The sequence below is a fragment of the Typopeltis vanoorti genome, chromosome 14 (assembly GCF_054136105.1).
Source record: "Typopeltis vanoorti isolate ZY-2024b chromosome 14, IOZ_Tvanoo_1.0, whole genome shotgun sequence".
NCBI classification, from domain to species: Eukaryota; Metazoa; Arthropoda; class Arachnida; order Uropygi; family Thelyphonidae; genus Typopeltis; species Typopeltis vanoorti.
The window spans coordinates 22303356-22326074 of NC_143562.1; positions in this window are offsets into that span (position 1 = coordinate 22303356).

The following is a 22719-nucleotide window of genomic DNA, read 5'->3' on the forward strand; positions in this document are numbered from 1 at the left end:
CATGACTGATATCTGGAAGTCCAAATTCACCACCATTCATGGCTACTACTCAGGTAGTTTTAATATGATCTTTGGGACAACATGCCTTCAATCAATACTAGGTTATACATAGCAAGATCTATTTACCATGGCATTCTTGAGGATAGCCATTGATCTGGAGAAAGCTTATGATACAGTGCCAAGGCAAGAAGTCTGGAGGTGTCTGAGGGAGAAGAAGGTACCAGAGAAATATGTCAGGTTGGTGCAGGAGATGTACAGAAATGTGAAGACAAGAGTTCGAACCTGCCTGGGAGAGAAAGAAAGTTTTCCAGTAACAGTTGGCTTGCATCAAGGATCAGCATTAAGTCCATTTAATATTGTGATAGAGGAGGTGAGAGAAGACGCACCTTTGACTATGTTGTATAGATGACATCGTACTGTGTGAAGAATCAAGAGAAGAAGTGGCAGCTAAACTGGAAATTTGGAGGAAAGTACTGGAAGAGAGTGGTATGAGACTGAGCAGAAGTAAGACAGAGTATATGTATTGCAAAGTGGATGGCAGCCAGGAGACAGATCTAGAGCTGGAAAGAAATGTCATCAGGAAGGTCAGTGACTTTAGATACTTAGGTTCAACAATGAAAGAGGATGGTGAAGCTGAGAAGGAAGTGGGATGCAGGATGGAGAGTGATGGCTGGAGTGCTATGCGATAAGAGGGTGCTGATCAATCTAAAAGGCAAAATCTACAGGACAGTAGTGAGGCCAGCTATAACGTATGCTGTGGAAACTGTGGCCCTGAGGAAAAATAACATCAGCAGGATGGAGGTAGCGGAGGTGAGAATGCTTAGGTGGATGCGCAGTGTGACCAGAAAGAATCGTTTGAGAAATGTGTAAGGGGAACGGTGAAAGTTATGAACTTAGGAGCAAAGATACAGGAGGCAAGGTTGAGATGATTTGGTCATGTGATCGGGGGGGGGGGGGGTTGTGGGAAGAAAGGTCATGCCGATGAATGTGCAGGGGAGGAGGAAGCACAGGCAGCCAAAGAAGAGATGGTGGAGGACTTGAGGATAAAGAACTTGGATGTGGCTACAGCCTAAGACAGGAGGTTGTGGAGAAGACTCACTACACACAACCACCCTACTTAAGTGGAAAAAGCTGCAGAAGAAGAAGAATTCTTGAAGAAAGCCAGTAATGATCCCTAACACAAGCAATTCTGAAAAGTCAGCTTGAGGTAGTGGAACTCAAACTTAGACTGCCACTCTTTATGTTCAGTGCTCTTGCTCTCTATAAACCAAGAAATACTAAGAAGTTTGGCCAATACTTCAGTAAAATAGAATTTTTGAAGATGAGACTCATAAACCATCTGACATTTACCAGTTGGCACATAACAAAACAACTTGGCTCACTTTATTAAATAGACTTTACTAGCATGAGTTGCTGCTATATGTATATTGCTGTCTATATTTCTTTATTCATACTTGAATAAACAAAGATGTTGTATACGAAAGAAGCTGTGAAGAAAAAAAAGAAGCAGCATTGTCTGCTTTCATGCATAGCTTATTTACAATGGTTAAGCAGTGACACAACATTGTACAGTAACGGCTGCAAACTTTAGTCACTATGGAGTGTGAATCTGCAGTTTTTCTAGTGACAAGATAAAAAATCGACTCTATTGCCATACCTTGTGAAGTTTATTTAATTTGGTGAAGGGTTGATCTGTGACTTTATGGAATGTCATTGACTTCAAATGAACAGATCATTTTAACAACACACAGTTAGTTCTATTTACCTAATGTATGTTGATTTCTTACGAAAAATATTCGATGTTGCATTCACAGTTAATCTACCATAACTTCAGTGCTTCAACTGTATTTTCCACTTTCAGATGATAAACCATTTTTAAACGAACTTGTCTGATTTAAATTTATCAGAACAATGATCCAAACTTGGAATGTTTTCTTCAGCAGTAGAACTAAGCAGTTCTCAAGACATGAAAATTTATGTTTCTGCAAAATCCGATAAAATCTTAGTTTCATGTTATGATACAAAGAATGGAATTTATTTTTAGAGAAATGAATGAGGTTTGTAAATTGTTTTGTTCTTCCATAATAGTAACAAACTTTTCATGACTCTTGTACATGCAATAAGTATGAAAGAGACTTTGAAAATATGTCCAAGTTGATGAATTAATGAAGGCACAAGGACCACCATTAAAATACTTTTGTCAATTTAAAAGTAATTGCATTACTCTCTGAGTAAGCAAGGACGATTTACAAAACAATTCTGCTTTTATGTTATGGGACATGCAGGTAGCAGATCTGCTTTCAGGCATTCTCAGCAAAAAGATTTTACATTCAAATTAATCTCAAGCTTCTGATCCCAAGAAAATATCTATTGCATATTAAGCTGAGTCTCATGAAAATAAAGATTTGACAGAAACAGACCTGCATTCCACTACCAAAGAATATGAAACTGTGCAAGATTTCCAAAAATTTCAGAAGACAAACTTGTTGAAGATATGTTTACTGGATCTCAAATTAGGAAATTGAAAGGTGGATTTCAGAATTGCTAAACCTGAACTAGTCACGTAGAAATTGTTTAGAAAAATTGACGATTGGTTTTTAGGCAACTGTAAAGCTGAAAAATATAAAGAATTAGTTGGAGTAACACAAAGACTATTTCACCGAGAAGATTCACTTCCTTGTCACATGAACTCTTTTCATGAAAACAGTGGTGCAGTGAATGACAAAAAGGATGAACAGTTTCACCATAGCATGAGTGGAGCAATAATACCAGTATGAAATGGAGTTGCAGTGCTCACAAAAGTAAATGAAATATTTATAATGACTTGTAATTGGAAAAATACCAAGTCCCTACACCGCACCAAAACCTGGTTCGAGAGGAAATTTAAAGAAGCATGTGAAATGCTCAAACATAACCCAAATCTAAACAAAAATGATGGCTTAACCATTCCAAGAATATGGAGGACCCATCTACAACCTGTATAACAACCAAAACAAGCCAAAGAAAAATTCCACTACAAGAAGACAACTTGGTGAGGTGTTTTTTTTTTTTTTTTCAATAGCAACTGAAGAAAATTATATGATATTATAATAATCAGAACTGTACAAATCCAGAAGAATATTAATACATAAGGACTTTAGCAGTTTATTATAATTGTATTTTATTTTTATTTTATTATTAATTTTTTTTTTAATTTTTATTTTTGATGTTATTTTATTTAATTATAGCTAGAGGTCAGGCTAGGGAAAAGATTAATTAACAACATAAATTCAGTTTACTGGTATACAAGGCTAGCATGTAGCTTGGTATGTATCCAATGTATCCTTCTGATGATGACCTCAATACAAGGGTTGAAACGTCAAGTATTATTTTATTAATAATTAGTAAAATAATCTTTTCAACACTGTGTGTTTTTGTGTCCCTAAATCTATAAATATGACTTGTAAATTAGTTTTTGTTTTATTTTCTTGCTAATTGTAAATAAAATATGAAAGTACTCAAACTGTAGTTGTGTGTTAATTTTGCATGATCCAAGTTTTATATCTAATTGAAAAGTTATAGAAGATTTTTCCACTTGATTACATAGTATATTATAATTAACGAGAAATTCTTGTTTTAATCCTTTATCTAAGTTAAAGCAAACAAAACCTGCACATGAAATTAAGAGAGTAATTCATTTCAATTGCCTCAGTATCCCATGATGCAAAAACATCATGGGATGGATCACTACCCAGATCAGGTTCAACCTTATGGAGGTCTCATCAGTGAGAGCTAGATCAGTACAATTAACTCATTCACTCCATTCTTCTGCACACTTATAGCATCACTAACATCCTTTATCTTTGCACCTGAAAAACAACCTTGCATCACTTTTTCATTAGGTACACTTCTTATTATCGAATCCCCATACAATACTATCTCTTTTTTTCCCAGTCTCTCGCACTTTTATGCTTTTTCTATTCACTCTTTCTTTCATGCTCCGTCCTTCGTTGCCAATCGTTTCTCCAGTCACTCGAGTTCACGTTTTGTCCTGTGAAGAAGTCCACGTTAGCATGCAATTCTTTTCCATGTTAGCATCTTATCATCCACATTACTTCAATCACACTCTCAGCCATGTTTTGTGCACTATCACTCAATGCTTCCACTACTGCATTCTGCACAACACTTTGACGATCTTACCTTATATCCTTATTATCAGTCACTTCATTCTTTCGTGACTTGCATTTCTTATATTCACTTACAAAACACTTATAATAAATATCCTCTCTGTTCTTGCCTTCATACCACAAATCATTCACTCTCGACAACGAATGCATTGAACTAAATCACATGCTTTGATGTCGGCCAACATAGGTGGTCTTCATCGCCATTTTTCTCGTGCATATAGGTGCCATAACAAAAATCGATTTTGAAAAGAATGTTACTTAATAATAGATGACTAAAACAACATAACTTAATTACACAGTCAAAAATAAACAAAATACTACAAATATATATAATAATTTAACTATATCTACTAAAAAATAACTCAGCTGAGCAACATGTTTACTGCTTCTGCTACTAAATAAAAATATTTTCACTGCATATAATAAATGAGGTACATAAATGGACAAAATATATATGTGTGTGTGTGTGTGTGTGTGTGGCTGATAAATTATGCAAACACTACTAACACACTAGGAGTTCTATAAAGTGATTGGTTGTGCTGTATCTATGTTTACATCAAGTTAAAAGGATTTAATTTAGAATGAATTTTTATTAAATACTCTATTTTGTCCTGTCTGCAGCTACTCACCATATGCAAGTGAGCAAGCATATTTTTCATAGATGGCTAGTTGGGAGACAGACAGAATTAGCTGCAAATGATAGGTAACTGGAGAAGCTAGATCTTTATATTGTGCCACAAGGAATGTAAAGGATAGGTTAGTATGGTGTTTTGTTGTTCATCCCACAAATAAGTTACAGCCTTATAGTATGGCAGTACTGTGGGTGGACAGAAAGTTGAGAAGATTCTTTAGGATAATACAAAGGTGGTGAGGCTGGTACAAAAGATAGCAGTATGGAGGGGAGACTGTGAACAAGTGATGACTGCCTGTGCTAATCCGAAGTAGAGAAATGATGGATTGTAGTCTAGTGGAGCAGCATCCATGGAAGTTTGTAGAAAAGATATGACTGAAACTGGTGAACGGTTTTAGTGAGTCAGCAAGGGAGAGATCATTGTCAGCTGAGAAACTCCACACTGGTCAGAATCAGTTTGGGGTACCACCTCTGCCCTTGACATTTCCTGTAAAATGTAGCCTCTGAAAAACAAAAACAATGACTGACCTTGAGCAAAATGTCTTGCAAACACTGCAGTATGTTCCTGAAATAGCAAACTGCTGGTAGTACTCTTTCTGCTATCACTTCATTCTTGTGGTAAGCCATTATTCATTAACTTATCCTTCAACTGTTGACGTTGGAGTTTTTTGTGTGATGAAAACAGCTTATATTTCTACTGTGAGGTTGACACGACCATTTTAGTTACAAATTTCTTATCCATATTTCATCTATGGCACCAATTCCGTTATATAAAGACTGCCTTATGTCTCATTATGATGTGATGCATTCCTCTTTGCGAGTTCTTAATGGTGCCAGTCAGCTAGTATGGAATCCATTTCAAGCTTCAACAGTAATGACTTTAAAATTTCAGTTCTGAAAACAGGTGTGACTGAGATATTTGCTAAATTTGCAGTTTCATCACGTTTTGGAAAGCTCAATCCAGCGAGCTGACAGTGCATACAGATATGCCATTCATCCACCCATAGGTGTCATTGAGCTGCCATTTCTTGAATCGTCTTTAAGGCTTCACAAAAGTGAGAAGCAGAAGCCCACCACGATAATGTACTGCGATCCACGGCACCATCAGAAACTTAACTAAAAGCATTGTGAATTCCAAGTAGTTTTTTTTTTTTCCTCGTTTCAATTTTGATGTGTCTGACCTGAGAGATTATTTTGCAGATCAAGAACACTGAACTGCAAACAAAAGAAATATAAGATTTTTCTTTTAACTAAGTTTCCCTTACAGCCGATGTGAAAGCAGAAACTTACATCATCACACTGGGGCCACGTACATGGTATGCAGCACTTTTAAAATGGCACTCGTATAACATGCAACACACTTCATTAAACAAGTTTCAGGAATAGCTTATCAACATCTGAAAATTCAGGATTTTTTTTCTTTTTCCTTGCAATATCTGGATATCTATTATTCATTTACAAATTCATCCAAGTGTAACAATGTTTTTCATTAGAGAATGGCACCAAAAATGAGAAATTTTATGTGTGCTGAAAATAATGATTAAACCTCTCTTTCATTCGTTCTACTTTTCCCATGCCACCCAAATATTCAGTATCTTACGTATATTTTCTACATTTTCGTTTAAATTTCTTTTTAAATAAATGTGCATAAACCATCACTGTTCATCAGGAAATATACCCTGTTGTTCTTTGTGAATATATAAACTAAGGGGACTTCTTAGGAACACCTTTCCATTTAGAAAAATGTGGTGGTGTCTTTAATAAAGTCACCACTCAGTATACATATTCCTTATATATACAGGGTGTTCGGGATAAATTTGACAGTTTCGTAAGGAAAAAGAAAATCTTCTTTGTATCTATTAAATTTAATGAATTGACAAAAAAACATTACAGGCAGAGTTAATTACAATACTATCAACAAGATTTACTCAAAATAACCACCATTAGCATCGATCACAGCTTCAATTCTGCTTCGGAACCTCGAACAAGCTGATGCTACAGTCTCCCTGGGAAGGGCTGCAAAAACTGTTTTAATTTTATCCATTAACTGGGCTTTTGTATTACTGGAAGTGCGATTGGTGTCTTTTTCAACTGCGCCCCATACAAAATAATCCATGGGGTTAAGGTCTGGGGAGTTTGGAGGCCAAACATTTGGACTGGTGAAGTCGTAGAAATTTTCAGACAACCATTTTTGACTTTTCCCAGAGGTGTGGCAAGGGGCTGAATCCTGCTGCCATACATACGGCCTACCATTGCCTACCCTTGTTATCCAGGGCTTGACTACAGTTAGCAACTCCACGAACAAAGCCCGAATTCCAATGCCAGGGTTCTTCAACACCTGTTCCTGCAGATTTGCGAGGAATTCTGCTGTACGAACGCAATCAGATCGTCTGCTAGGGATCTTTCTTCTTGCTACATCCTCGTAGTCACCATTGCAAGTCTCTAGTTCATGCCTGATTGTTTTTACTGTATTCAGGGAGCATTGGGCAGCAGTCGTAATATCCTTATTTTGATGGCGGGCACGAATCATCATGATACAAGTTATTCTCTTCCATGATTCAGGTGGGTTCCAGCTATCCATCCTTTCTGACATCTTGTATGTGAATGAAGAAGGGTCCAAACTTTTAAATGAAGAGAAGTGTGTGTTAATACATGTAACTTACGGAAAAATATAATTAATTATAAATATGTCAAATTTATCCCGAACACCCTGTATATATATATATATATATATATATATATATATAATTATATAGCCCATGAATAAATACATCAGCCTAATAAGTCTTTACTCCTATTTTCCTTTTTCAACGTTATTGCTAAATTATAGCTTGAGCAGTATTCGAATTTCTGACGATGTTTTAGCTAGTATCCTATAGGGATGGCAAGAATGCATTCTTGAAACTTCATATCCTGCAAGGTATGCAACTTGATGAGAGAGCACATGCTGTCTGCAGATTTCCAGAATTGTACTTCAGTGTCCACCGGTGGCCACACAGAGAAAGCCGGTATGGTCCAATTTACCCCATATGGGAACATGATGGATTAACAAAGTTCTCTGGTAGCACACAAGTAATGCACTTTCATTCAATACTAAGCTGAAACTATTCCCACTAGGTCTCAAAAATAATCGTTTCTTGTCCTGAGATTTGTTAGAAGCTAGCCGATGACTTCTAAGAATATTAAAGTTAGTACATATTAAATAACTAAGACATCCGGATTAAATTTTAAATTCAAATAGAAACTATTAGTAATATACATAACAAAAAATCAGCTAACGCCTTTTGCTCCCCTATAGGGAGTAGGCGAGGCCGTTTTACCCCCATCTAACTTTTGGAGATGGGGGGGGTGTTCAATGTCCACCAGTGGCCAAACAGATAGCCAGCCCAAGACTATCACTAATTATAAACAGCACCTGTGAAGAAAGGCAGTTGACAAGTGCTGCTATATCATGGTCCCTAATCCTAACACTTGACTCTGAAAATGGTGTGGTTTATTCAAGTTCCTCTAGTCGATGACTAGAATTAAACTTGCAACACACTTTCCTCAGGCAGTCTAGTGCCATGGATGGCATACTCCACATTCAGGCAATAATCAAGGAAAGAAAAGACAGTTATAGTATTCAACACTAAACACTAGGATAATCTTTCTGAATTGCAGGCAATAGGTAGAGTGGTCTGGGGCAAAAATCAAAAGGGAATTGTCAATGCAAATTATTTTAAGGTTCTGCTAAGAGAATGCTTATACAATGCAAGCCTTGTGAGGGGCATTGTCTTGTTGGAAATATTCTAGATCTATTGGACCACATTGTCACCATGTACAGCAATACCTGGTCTGTAACAATCCTCAGGTAATTGGCAGTCAAGGTGCATGTTCAGTGGAGATTAGGTCCTAGTCATGCCCATAAGAATGATCCCGATACTGCTACCAATGGCCAACGTGGTAGTCTAGTTGAATGGAAACAGACTAGGTCAAAATGGTTTCGTGCTCGTGATTGTACAAAGATTCAAGAAAAAATGAAAGCATTTTAAAACAAGAATGTATTGTGTTGGGGACCAAGAGATGGCGATGCTTGTCAGTCATCTCTTCATCAGATGCCACTTATAATTAGTCTTGGTATCAAAAAAGTTTTTTTTTTTTTTTGATGAAGTTAAGTTACTTAGAAAACCGAAGTGGGGAATCATAATGTAGGAGCCCTTACAGATAACTAATTTGGAGGAAAATTGTTGATAAGAAGTTAGTGCCACATGAAAACTTTGCATAATTACTATCATAGCATCCTCAGCACCAGTTGAGGGTATATGTGATAAATTTGATGAGAGTTCTGGAGGAAAAAGAAAGATGAAACGGATTCTCTAACGCCTTTATTCTTGAAAGGGCTGGATCCTTTAGACCCACGTAACTTTTTGAAGATAAATAGGCAGCCATTCACTGATAATGAGCCCAAAGCTTGTGTGAGAGAAAGAACTGTTCTAAATCGTGATCATAAACCATAACTTGTATTACTGTGTGTAGCGCGAGTCCCGTTTGTATTTTTAAGATAGATGTTAAAGCCAAAGTTGGGAGAAATCACTATTTGCCGTTGTTAAAGATCAACAAACGCAAGTGCAGGCCTAAAATAATATTTACCTTAGCGATTACAATCCAACCTATAATGGACTTTCTTCAGTTGGCCTAGGATGATTAACGTAAGCGCCATTCCAAAGAGCTACAAAGGCACCATAATAATAGTTCTTAATATTTTAAATAACACCATAACTTGCAATGCAAATTATGCTTTCGGTAAACAAATTATTACAATCATACAAAAAGAAAAAAAAAAGCTGCAGTTAGTAATTGTATCCTTGGTGATACCATTCTCACGAATTTTGAGTTGTTTCGTTTTTGTTTAATATACTACAATCTTTTTTTGTTTGTTTTACTTAATTTCGACATTAAAATCATCTAAATAACGCAACAACGTTTAACAGAAATTCTAAATTCCATCCAACTGTTCTTACCCCTTGCACATAGACTTGAAATGTACCATACAGATTATCAAAATCAGATTGAAGGAACTGGATGGTTAATCCTTATTATTGTAGTCTCCTCCATCTGTATATTTCATGTATGTTCTGGCCGATGTGCCTGTTTTGCGTGATGAAAAGTCCTTTCACAGCCGTATGAGTGTGTAACTCATTCAGTTGAAAAGCCCTCATCTTTACGCCCTAGACGAGATGCGAAACTAACTAAACTATGAAGGTTTCTTTCAAACTAGAGGGAACTCGTTTTGAACGGTTTACTTATTTCTCCTAAACATACAGTACACTACTAATAATTATCCAAACAGCTCTGTTATTTGAAGTTATGGAGCATTTCATAAATATATGTATATTCACTGCTTGGAAAAAAGTCAACGGACACCACATGTGAAGAACAAACTATCATGGTGCCCCCCTTAATAAGATGTAGAATCTCCTTTTGCTGCGATAACCGCAGCAATCCTGCAATGCATATTTTCCACAAGCGTACGTAGCGATCAATAGGAATTTTGGATCATTCTTCCTGTAGACATGTAATGAGGTCCTGGACTGTTGGGGCAGATGTTCAATATGGTTGAGATCAGGGCTCTGTGGAATTTCATAGTTGGGGTTATGGTAAGAGATGCTCACTGAGCATCCACCACACCCCTCCGTCTGCTTGGTAGAGGGTGTAGTGATTCCTCACTCCATAACACCGTGTTCAAAGCTTCCACATCCCATTGTACACGCTCTTTGCACCACTGAAGACAATGCTGCATATTTGTTCGAGTAATGTGGGATTTACATATTGCACTCCTACCATGGAAACCCATGTTGGGAGCATCGGTTCTAAATGTTTTTTCTTCAGATTCGCGTTCCAGTCGATGCCCGGGACTCGGCATTCAACGTGTCAGCCTACGAATGGCAGTTTTTGCATATCATCCTTCGTAGAAACCTATGATCACGCTCGGTAAGTGTGGTGGGACGTCCACTGTGAGTAACACTTGCAGTTGACTCCCTGCGCTTCCATCTCAGTATGGTTTCACTGATTGTTCACCTGGAATGACCCACTTTGTTGAACAAATAGGCCTGGAACCTGTCAGTTCCCCTTCTCGCAGTATGATGCATAGCTGAAGCATGCATCTATAATTGTTTCATATAAGAATAGTTTGAAAATGGTCACAGACAGTTGAAAAATCATCGATATTTCATTCGTTCTCGTGGAAATTGTCATAAATTTATGGTATACAAAGATCTCTAGGGAGTGGAGGTAATTTTGTTAAACATCAAACGAGTATGTTAAAAAATTATAGCACGGTTTTCGAAATATCGAACCGTTTTAGACGTACATACGCTAGCTAGTCTAATTCTGTAACTGGATAAAGTTATAACCACACAAGCAACTAAGCTTAACAGACAGAAATGCTATTAGCGGACGGTAGATGGCGTTGTGCGTTAGATGGAAGATTAAGTAATACTCGTAGGCAGTGGGTCTGTGGTGTAGAGCAGTGCTTCGCAAACTTATGGATGTAAAGGCCCCCCTCAGAAAAATTAAAATATTTCACGGCCCCCATCGGGAAAAAAAAATCATAATACAGACATATATTATTATATTTATTGTATTTATATTAAACGCAAGACATACACAGCGAAAATCGCAAATATTACATTTTTAGCATCTTACATACACAGTCTTAAAAAATTTTTAATTTGTTTTCATTATTTCACGGTCCACAGTTTGGGAAGCGCCGGTGTAGAGTGTCCTGTCTACACCACATTTAAATCTTAAAGATGCTATATAATAATGACTTTTTTGGAAAAGAAATTAGTTTACAAACATAGGCTTCGGTAAATAGTTAAAATATATCTCCAGGTGACTGATGTATTTATATGAATATAAATACATTAATAAATTTATTTATTGACAATTCGTCAATAAAATGTAACACAAGGGTACGCATACATTCATATTGTTATTTTTAAAGAATGTTTTGAATAACCAGCGTTCTTTACATTGTTAAATGGTTCATTCTTTCCCGATTCGTCTAACAAGCACTGCAGATCGCATTCAGATAGGTGGATCCAGCTGGTCCCTCACAGTAATCTGCGTTTTTAGTGCAGGTCAAAATTTCCCATGGCGAAGAGCAAAAAACTGAACAAAAAAATTGAAGATCATGACTATTCTTTTCTGTTTACCAAAAAAATGTCGGAGCAAATCGACGTGAACATTTCATTAAAACAAATATATACACTTTTACGGGAAAAGAAATTTACAAAGCGGGTGAGTATGTGGTGTCCTCCCTATCTGTGTGCAGTACTAGATTATGTCGTGGCCGAAATGTTAGAGCTTGCCGGTAATGTTGCCATTAGCAAGGGACAAAAGAAAAAGAAGCCGGTCATCTCCCCAGAAGATCTGCAGAGGGCTATAAAGGAAGACGACAATCTCCGGAAATCGATGAAGATTCTGTACAAGGATAAACAATTTAAGAAGACTTTTCGAGTCGAGTAACAGCCTGACATTGTGTATATTGCTTGCGTAAATAAAGAATGCGTTAAAAATACGAAAAGAGTTTGTTTTGAAACGATAATATATAATTCATTGCATTAATATTCTATTTCACACTCTACACGTGTTAGTCTTGCAAAAAACAAACGACATTAATTTATACTGAAATTTCATATTGAATATATGAAGAATATTCATCGAAGCGAGGGGATCATCTATTGTGGAAAAAGGTAATATGTTAAAAAAAATTGAATATTTTAATACAAATTATAATATTCCTGCTTAACTATAGAGTTATTATTATTATTGTTATTATTGCAAATATCTCCTCGACTCAAGACTAATGTAATTTATAAAAATGAACCAATTAAATCTGCACTCAAATTAGCAGTAAGATGTTTTAAACAAATTAATTCATGCGGAAAAGGTATATAACAGGGGTGTTCAACCCGTCGATCGCGGAGCGATTTTTGGTCGATCTCTTGTGTATTCCTCCTTACAAATTTAATTGACGCTGAAAACATAATATTTTATTTATCATTATTTCGTATTATTTTTAATTCGCTTTAAGTGTATTGCTATTGTTTATTTATTTTTCGTTAAAATTGTCAAATCAGTAATTTTCTTATAAGTCCGGGTAAATGAATTAATTTGGGTCAGTGGAAGTCAAACAGCGAGCCGAGTGAGTACGATTATAAGCAAAGTGTAAAAACTCGATTGTAGCTTAAATATGAAATATTCCAAAGCAAATTAAATCGATTTTTTACTTAGGTTAAGTCCCATGTGAATATTGTAAAAATATAAACTTTGTTTGTCTCGGTATAGTTTGTATTAGATGTTTTTGTAAATAACTTTTGAAGCTAACTGTATATACTGCTTTCATAAGAATATGTTGCAGTGTAATGTAAAGGCAATGTTTTTGTCGCCGAAGCTGTACATGGCGGCATTAGAAAGATTGTTATTGAAACTTGTATGTATGAGAAAGGCTTGCTGGCTCTAAGTGTAAACATCTCCGAAGTCAGTCAGAAAGAGTTCAAACAATTTTCCGATGGCCGGCAACTTACAATCAAAAGAAAGCGGAGGAAAACAAAAGGCGTGTCGAACTTGAAACTTAAGATGAAAGACTCATGCCGATTCTTTGGGGGTTGCCAAACTTCATGCGAAGTCTCAGAGCAGGCCTAATAAAAAGGGACTGAAGCAAGCAGAAGGGATCCCGGTTCCAGAATTGCTGTCAGAGAGGAGGCCGCCCGGTCCAGAGTCGTCGTCAGAGAGACTGTTCGGATCCACGTTGCTTGAGAGAGGAGTTTCCCGCTTCCAGAAAGGAGCTTCTCAGTTCGAGACGTCGCTAAAGAGAGACTACTTCTAGACCGCAGACTAGGTTTCAAATTGCCGAAAGGAAGAGTTCCAATTGCCGGAGAAAAGTTTCCAGGTCAGGTTAATGTCAGACATTCACCCGTGTGTTGCGTTTTCATTACAATTTGAAGTCAAACGACTTCACTGATATTGCTCAGTTAATGGTATTTCAAGATTATTCAAGTAAAGAAGAACTTTTTAAAATTATACCATTATTGGGAAGGACTAGGGAAGAAGACATTTTTTCGGCATTTGATGAATTTGTGAAACAACACAAACTTCCGCTTTTTAAACTTGTGTCTATTACTACTGATTGTGTTCCTGCAATGATAGGTAATAAATCAGGCTTCATTTCATTATGTAAAAACGATGACAAATATCCAGATTTTTTAACGTACCACTGTATTATTCACCAACAAGTACTGTGTAGTAAAAGATTAAACACAAAAGATGTTTTGGATATTACATTTAAAATTGTAAATTCTGTTCGAGGAAAAGCCCTGCAACGGCGGTTATTTAAATTACAGGCAGATGATGACAGGGAACTTCTGTTGTACAATAATGTTCGCTGGCTCAGCAGAAGTCAATTTTTAGAAAGATTTCTTGTATTAATTAACGATATAAAAATTTTTCTTGATGAAAAAGGAGATATTTATCCATAATTGATATTTTTATCATTTTTAGTAGATTTCTGTACGAAATTAAGCAATTTAAATTTAGAGTTACAAGGTAGAGATAAAAATTTAATTGACATGTTAAGTTCAATAAAAACTTTCCAACAATACTTACTTTTATTAAAGAAAAATATAAATGACCGCGAATTTAGACATCTCCCATATTTATTAAAATTTTTTGAACAAAATCAAGAAATGCTTCGCTATGATTTAAGAGAATTTATTCGTGAAATAGAATTAGTTGAGGAAGAAATAAATTCAAGATTTTAAGATTTTAATAAAACTGAAATGATTGTCTTTTATTAATAATCCATTTCAAGAAAACTTGAACATCGCAGAAATTTCAAATAAAATTAGTGGGCTGTTTGATATAAACCAAGCTGAAGTAGAACTTGAGATAATAAACATTCAGAATATGCACATAAAAAATTCCCACTATTAACTGATATTGCGCGAAAAATTCTGTCGTGTTTCGGATCGACAAACTTGTCAGAATCCGCTTTTTCAAATATGACCGTCATAAAACAATTAAGAAACCAAATTACAAATAATCATTTGAATGATTGTCTGCGATTGGCCACTTCTTCATATCAACTTGACTATGAAAATATTGCGAGGTCCAAACAATGCCAAATTTCACATTAACTTTTTTTTTTTTGTTTAATCAACCAGCATTTCCTGTAACTTGTGAGTTTGTAATCAATCTGTTGTTTTTTTCTAACTTTGGTTTTCCAAAATACAGAAATAAATATTTTATTCCAATATTTTTTTTTCTTGTTGTTGTATTAAAATAATTAAAAGTGGTAAATAAATTTTTAAATACACAAATAAAGTTTTTAGTTGTGTATTTTTTTTTTTTTTTAGTTGTTTATTTGTGCGTAATCAGATATCAGGTTGGGGAAACATGAGCTATATAAGAGAGTAGATCGCCGAATAACTTTTTATAGAAAAGTTGCTCGCGTAGTAAAAAGGTTGAACACCACTGGTATATGACATTTCGTATTTCTTCGTCAAACGATACTTAATAGTAAAAGTAGAAATTAGGGAATTAGTTTAAATATTTAAAATAGTTAAAAGGACAACCTAAATAAAATAAAAAATGGCAAATCAGCCGGAGAAGATGGGATAAACTCCTAACTGTATAAATTTGCTGGAAAAAATTTTCATCAAAGATTATTAAAATTTTTAAATAAAATATATACAAATGGATAAATACCAATAGAATGGAATACAAGTATAATAATACCTATATTTAAAAAAGGGGATAAAAAAACCTGCTAACTACAGAGGTATTAGTTTATTGAATACGTGATATAAAATATATAGCAGAATACTTAATGAAAAACTAAAAATATACAGTGAAAAAATATTAGAATGTCAAAATGGATTTAGAAAAGGACGTTCTACAATGGATGCGGTTTTCTGTTTAAAACTTCTTATAGAAAAAAGAGAAATTAATTTGGAAACTCATCTTTTGTTTATAGATTACGAAAAAGCATTTGGCAAAGTAAAAAGATATATACTGTTTGATATATTACAAAGAATAAATATATCTAATATTTTACTACATGCAATATTGAATATATATAAAGATAATGAAATAAAAATAAATGAAAAGTTGGCTGAAAAACAATCCATAAACCAAGGAGTAAGACAGGGACGCCCTCTGTCTCAAACACTTTTTAATATTTACATTACTGAAATATTAATACAGTGAACACCTTAAACACTCAAGGTGTAGAAATTCGGAATAACAAAATAAATACGCTATTATTTGCAGATGATCAGGTAATAATATCAGATAAAGAAGGCATTTTACAAAGAGCAACGTATAATTTAAACATTATAGTAGAACAGTTTGGAATGAAAATTTCCATAGATAAAACTAAAACAATGGCATTTTGTGGACAAACTCCAGTTAGAAGTCAAATAGTTATTAATAATAAAATAATAGAACAGATAAATATTTTCAGTTATCTTGGATGTGAAATATCATATGAAGGGGGGTGGAGGAAGGCATAAAATTAAAAACTTCAAAATTTTTACAGATTATAGGCCTGATAAATAGAACACTCAACCAAAATATAGTACAAAAAAGAAACACGCTTGAAAATATACAATACTTTAGCAGTGCCCACATTATTATATGGCAGTGAAATTTGGGCAATAAACAAGATAAAACAAAGAATAAAGATTTATGAGAAGAACAACTGCCAAATACACATTATTAGATAAAAAAAAACAAACAAACATAATTTTTTGAAATACATACGGTAACCTAACAAAAATTAGTCTATTCGGCAGTGTATAGATTATTTGGAATTACTGTTTCAACGAATACGCCCAAATTTGAAAATAAAATAGGCGCATGCGCTATCTTTACCCTTCTCCCTTCTGGTAGCCAATCGTATGGTAAAACCGTTGATTATCACTTGAAGTATAAAAATAAAAGAGAAATATAACGTATTTTAATATTATTGTGTTTAGATAATATTTTTATTATTTATAGGTTGTTTGTCATAAAAACTATCGCAAACAAAACATTTATTTTGTTTATAAAAAAAAATTTGGACTATTGCATATGTGCGATTATAAAAGATTTTATTCTTATTATATTTTGATAGTTAAAAAATGTTTTTCTTATGTAAGATAAATTAACACAGATGATTGTGTGCAAATATTTCAAGTTTAAATCATGAAATATTTGTTTAAAAATGATAGCCTTTACAGGTTGATTGTCCCCCCCTCATACTTTTTTGATTGGCATTTGTACACAAGCTGTATTAATAAAAGTTTATGTGTGAAATACTTTTTTTTTTTTTTGCTTGACGAAGCGAGTCCTTTGTTAAAATTTCCAAAGCTCACCACTCTGTATAAATATAAAATAAACGTGTGTAAGTTAACGTAGAGAAAAATAATGCTGTTTTTATTCGAGAGATGGCGCCATGATAGTTCACAATAGTGCAAAATTATAATTCTTATTCTTTGAAAGAAAATAATAGAAATTATATTAACACGTGTTAATATAGAAAGTATATGAACACAAATTGCGGTGCGTATACGCAAATTAAGAAAAGATGTTTTTTGTTGTTGTTCTAAAATGAGCTATAATTACATAACCGGCGAGAAAATTTTCACCCAAACCTAAACCCGCATGAGCTGTTAAAGAATATAATAAATTCTTAGTTCTATAGATGTCGCTGCATGCTTACGAAAACAAGTTCTGAATTGCAAAATAAGAATGCAACTTTAATTGGAAGGTCGTGTTCAATCAGGATAACCAGGGGCGGCTCGTGCATAGACACTGCGGAACTGCAGCATCCCCAAAATGTTTCTTGATATATAAATATATTTATTAATTTATTTATATTTGTTTGTAATATTTATTTTTATCATCAACAATCCTATACAATTCTCTTATTTTGTATTAAAAAAATAATAAAAATCCATCTTGTAGCACTTAGGAGGGCGAAGGACGCTAGCAGCACTGTGTTTACCACAGTGTCATATTGCTACGCGCAAGCATATACATGTCATAGTGAGATGCGAGCTATTAGCGTAATGCGGCACTGTCTGTCGCGCAGTTCTACTGTCGTTTATATGCAATTTGCGCCAATAGTAAAGTGTTCGTACTGATTATCGTGTTTACTCCATCTCTTTAATTATTTGGACATTACAATTAAATGAATTAATTGTAAATGTCCAAAAATTGTAAATCCATTCCTTTAATTACAATTAAAGGAATGGATTTTAGTTTTAAATAATTTTTAATTATACTAAACTGTATAATTTTATCGATAATAAACAATATTTTTCATGTTTAATTTTTTTTTTAATTTTTACCATAATTTTGATATTTTATCCAAACACGTATACACTGTACTTACAGTGTGTATGTATATTTCGAAAGTTACAGCACCCCCAAGATTTCAAGCCACGAGCCGCCACTGAGGATAACGTTTGTCACAGGTAAAAATGATAAATCAAACATAAAAATTGTTATATTGCTAACGTTAAAAATGCAATGCGTAATAAATTTTCATACGTAAGTCCATTTTGTTATAAAAAAAAAAATAATTCCAGGACTTTTATGTCCTACACTGCTGGGGCACCCATCAAATTATCTGTGTACATTTGGTACAGAACAAGTACACCCTGACTCGTCGGACCACATTACTTTATTCCAGTGTCCAGTCGCAGTGTTCCTGACACCAGTGCCAATGCTGATCCTCTTCAATTCCTTAGTTAGTTAGCATATAGTTCAATGGGTTGGGAACAGCCTTCATTAAATACTTCGGTCAACTACTGCACACTGGAAGTTCTTTTTGTCCGTACAAACATTCTCAGACGACGGTGATCTCGTTCCTGACAGACTTCTTACACCCTCTGTCCAAAAAGAAACCGAACTTTTCGAAAATAGAAGAAACCCTTGGAGCCACCAGTTGTATCTTTTTGTTGTCGAAAGCGGCAACCTTCATTAGTGTTGTGTCAACTGTTTATGACATTTGTTTCATTAGAAGCCGAGTTATAGTGCCAAGAGTAACAGTGTGTTCTGACGAACGGTCGGAAAATGAGTTTCAAACAGAGAGCTGTGATTGACTTTTGTGTTAAACTTGGTACAAGTTTTACCAAAATGTTGCAAAAAGCATACGGTGATGAATACTTATCCCGTACTCAAGTTTACGAGTGGTTTAAGCGATTTAACACTTTCATTGCCAAGCTGAAAATTGGAATTTCGTGTGGTGGCCAAATTTTTTTTATTATTTTATTTAGTTAACGACGTCCACGCGATAACGCGTGATCGGCCGTTTGGTGAGAGCTCGCATCGCGCGATTGGCAATGAACGTGTTAAAACTGCGTGAGACGCTTGAAGACGACGAAAAGCCGGGGAGTCCAAAAACTGGACTGAGCGAAGTTAACATCCAAAAAGTGCGTGATTTCATCAAAGAAAACCCGAAATTGCCCGTGAGATTGATTGAAGATGAAATGGGGATTATAAATTCAACTGTGCACAACATTTTGACCGAGTGTTTGGGCCTGCGTAAATTGAATTCGCGATTTGTTCCCCACAAGTTGACCGACGACCAAAAAATGTATCGAATTGAACACTGCAAGGACCTCATTAAAATCGCTCGTAAGGACTCAAACGTCCTTGAAATGATCGTTACTGGTGACGACGAAACGTGGAAGTATGAGCCCGAAACGAAGTGCAGAGTGCTGAGTGGATACCACCAAAAGAGGGGCATCCGAAAAAAAGTCGCTTGGAGAAGTCAAAGGTAAAGACAATGCTGATTCCAAGGGCATTATCCACAAAGAATTCGTTCGGCCTGGTCAAACTGTCAATGGTGAGTTTTATCTCGAAGTTTTGAAGCGATTGATAGCGAGAATTCGTCGCTAACGGCATGAATATCATGACGACCGATCGTTCGTCAAAACACACCGTCACTCTTGGCAGTATAACTCGGCTTCTAATGAAATGAATGTCATAAACAGTTGATACAACACTATTGAAGGTTGCCGCTTTCGACAACAAAAAAATGCAACAGGTGGCGCCACTAGTTTCTATTTTCGGAAAGTTCGGTTTCTTTTTGGACAGAGGGTGTATAATACTATTATTAGTACATTCTCTCACTCTCTTTTCAGCTTCCTCAATTTGGAAAACGTTCTTTTAGACAGAGACGAACGAATTAAGCCGGCTGGAGACCCTGGCAGTAAAATTTACGGGCCCCTAAATATTTTTTCTACACTCGGAAAAGTTGGCGACATTTCTCTTGCAGCCTGATATACTTGTGTGGCAGTATTGGATTTGTCTTTATCTTCTTTTAAAAATAGTAGAAACTGTTCCAATTCATCATCAAAATGCGTAATAACATGTATATTGTTCTTATTTCCACATAGTTCAGGGCCCCTGGCGGCCGCCAGGTCCGACACCCGCTTGATCCCCCTCTGCTTTTAGGTATACCAGGATTTGTAGAACAGTGGTGCAACCCAGCCATCATCTGCAAATTACATCAAGGTAAACTCAAGATTTGTTCTTCCGTTTATTTGAGTATAAGCCACGTTTTTGTTCTTCTTTTCAATTCGCACAGTTCTATCGCTTTAAGGAAGTGGGAATTCTAAGCGAACCTGAGCTTCCAAGCCAAACTCGAAGCGGGAAGTCCCGAAAGGGAGGACTCTCACGGGTGCCAAATTTTCCACGCTCTTTTTCTGTTTGTATTTCAACACATACACAAACACGCAGAACACAGATCACACTCTTCCCCGACACAGATAAAATGAGGTTATAAATAACTCGTGATTTAAAACCAGTTACTGAGTTCTAGCATAACAAACCAGTGATGTATTTGTATATGCTGTCTAAGGGAACAGACGGAGTTTGAAAGAAGCGTTGTGATAGGATGCCATGTTGTCAACAATTTGTCAAACCTATCTGTTCCACAAATTGTTAACAAATTGGGTGATCCCAGGTCAACAATCAGTGATACCATACTGAGATCGAAGCGCAGGAAGCCAACTGAAAGTGCTACCTGCAGTGGACGACCCAACACACCCACCGAAATTCACTGTAGGGTGATAAGAAGGATAATATGTATAATCAGCCATTCGTCGGCCGACCCGTTGAATGCGGAGATCCGGGCATCGACTGGAGCAGAAATCTGCACAAAAACATTCGGAACTGAAGTTCACAACATGGGTTTCCATTGTAGGAGCGCAATATGCAAGCGCTACATAACCCAAACCAACATGCAGCGTTGTACGGTTACATAGAAAGCTTGGAAAGCTGTGTTAAGGAACAACGAATCATGCTATAACTATTACCAAGCAGATGGACGGATGTGGCGGATGCCCTTTGAATATCTCTTACCAGACTGCGTAACCCCAAATATGAAATTCGGCAGTGTCAGTGTGATGGTATGGTCATGGTGCGTGGCCTCGGAAGCTCTGTTTGTGGTGCAATGAAAATGGAACTCTGATAGGGGTCTGAACAATACAATGCTTCCTACTTTGTGGCGTTTCTACGGATCTGACCATTGTCTCTTTCAGCAAGACAACACACCGTGTCATAAGGTAGCTGCTGTCACTGCGTAGTTTGTAGAGATGAACGTCACCACAATTGACTGTCCACCACAGAGCCCTGATCTCTACCCTATTGAACATGTGTGGGATGAACTGGAGCGTTAGGTGAAGACAAGAGACATCCGCCCCACAACATTCCAGGACCTCATTACATGCGTACAGGAAGAATGGTCCGAAATTCTCATTGATCGGTATCGTACGCTTATGGAAAGTATGTCCCGTAGGATTACCCCAGCAAAAACTACCTTCACTGTTCCACATAAACTAACGGAAGGTGATATAAACAGTATTGAAAAAGGGTTATGCATTTCTCCCGTCATGCGTCAGTAAATACTCTCTACAAGATGTTTCGAACAAACATACAGCACAGATTTGTACGAGAGCATTAGTTAGCGAATCTTTGATTTCTTTCGAAGAGATGCACAAGTTAGAAGACACACAATGAATATTCCTTCTTGAAATCAGAATAACGTGCCTGGGTTGTGTTGACTGCCAAAAGAACATTATCTACCACAGTGTACTGTCCCATGTGTTACGTTGTTACATAGTGTCACACAGTAAGGGTCGCATTAAAAATTTCAACGAAGCCCGCGGGCCACTAAATTGTACTACGGTATTTAGAATTGTAAGATGCTTTCCAGATTCACAAGGAACGCTGTGCATTTGATACTTGACATAAAATCCTATAAAAATGAACAAACTCAGCTTTAAGAGCGTAGGTAGGAGTCGGGTTCATGATAAGTAAATACAATCAATACTTGAAAAAATATAATTTAATGAAGGAAACATTCATTTTTTACAATGTGAACGGGCAACTTGGCAATGTTTTTCCTTGACCAGCTTGTGGATGTTGGCATCAGTGTTGGAAGTCGCTATGCGCAGAGTATTGCGCAGAGCTATGCGCAGATGTTGGTCCGTAATCTGAGTTCTCATCTTGGACTTCACATGCTTCATACTCTGTGAGAAGAACTGCTCGCAGAAGTATGCGCTTCCTAACAAAGCACATCTTCACAGCATGCTGGCGAAGATTAGGGAACGCGTCCTCAGAAATGTAGTCTTTGTAAAATATAACCAAGAGCACATTCAGTAATTTTTCTGTCAAAGAAGAGTTGTTTTGGAGATCAAGCAGCTCCATTTGTATACTGAGCCTGGCATTTCGACAGCATTGACACTGAATGGCATTGAAAATAAATCTAAAGAAGCCTGTTGGTTACGAAAATCACTAAATCTCTCTCTTCGAACTCACTTTGCAACACGGCTAATTTTGTAGCGTATTCATCAAGAGACCAACAGTTGGACTCAGCGAGAAGCT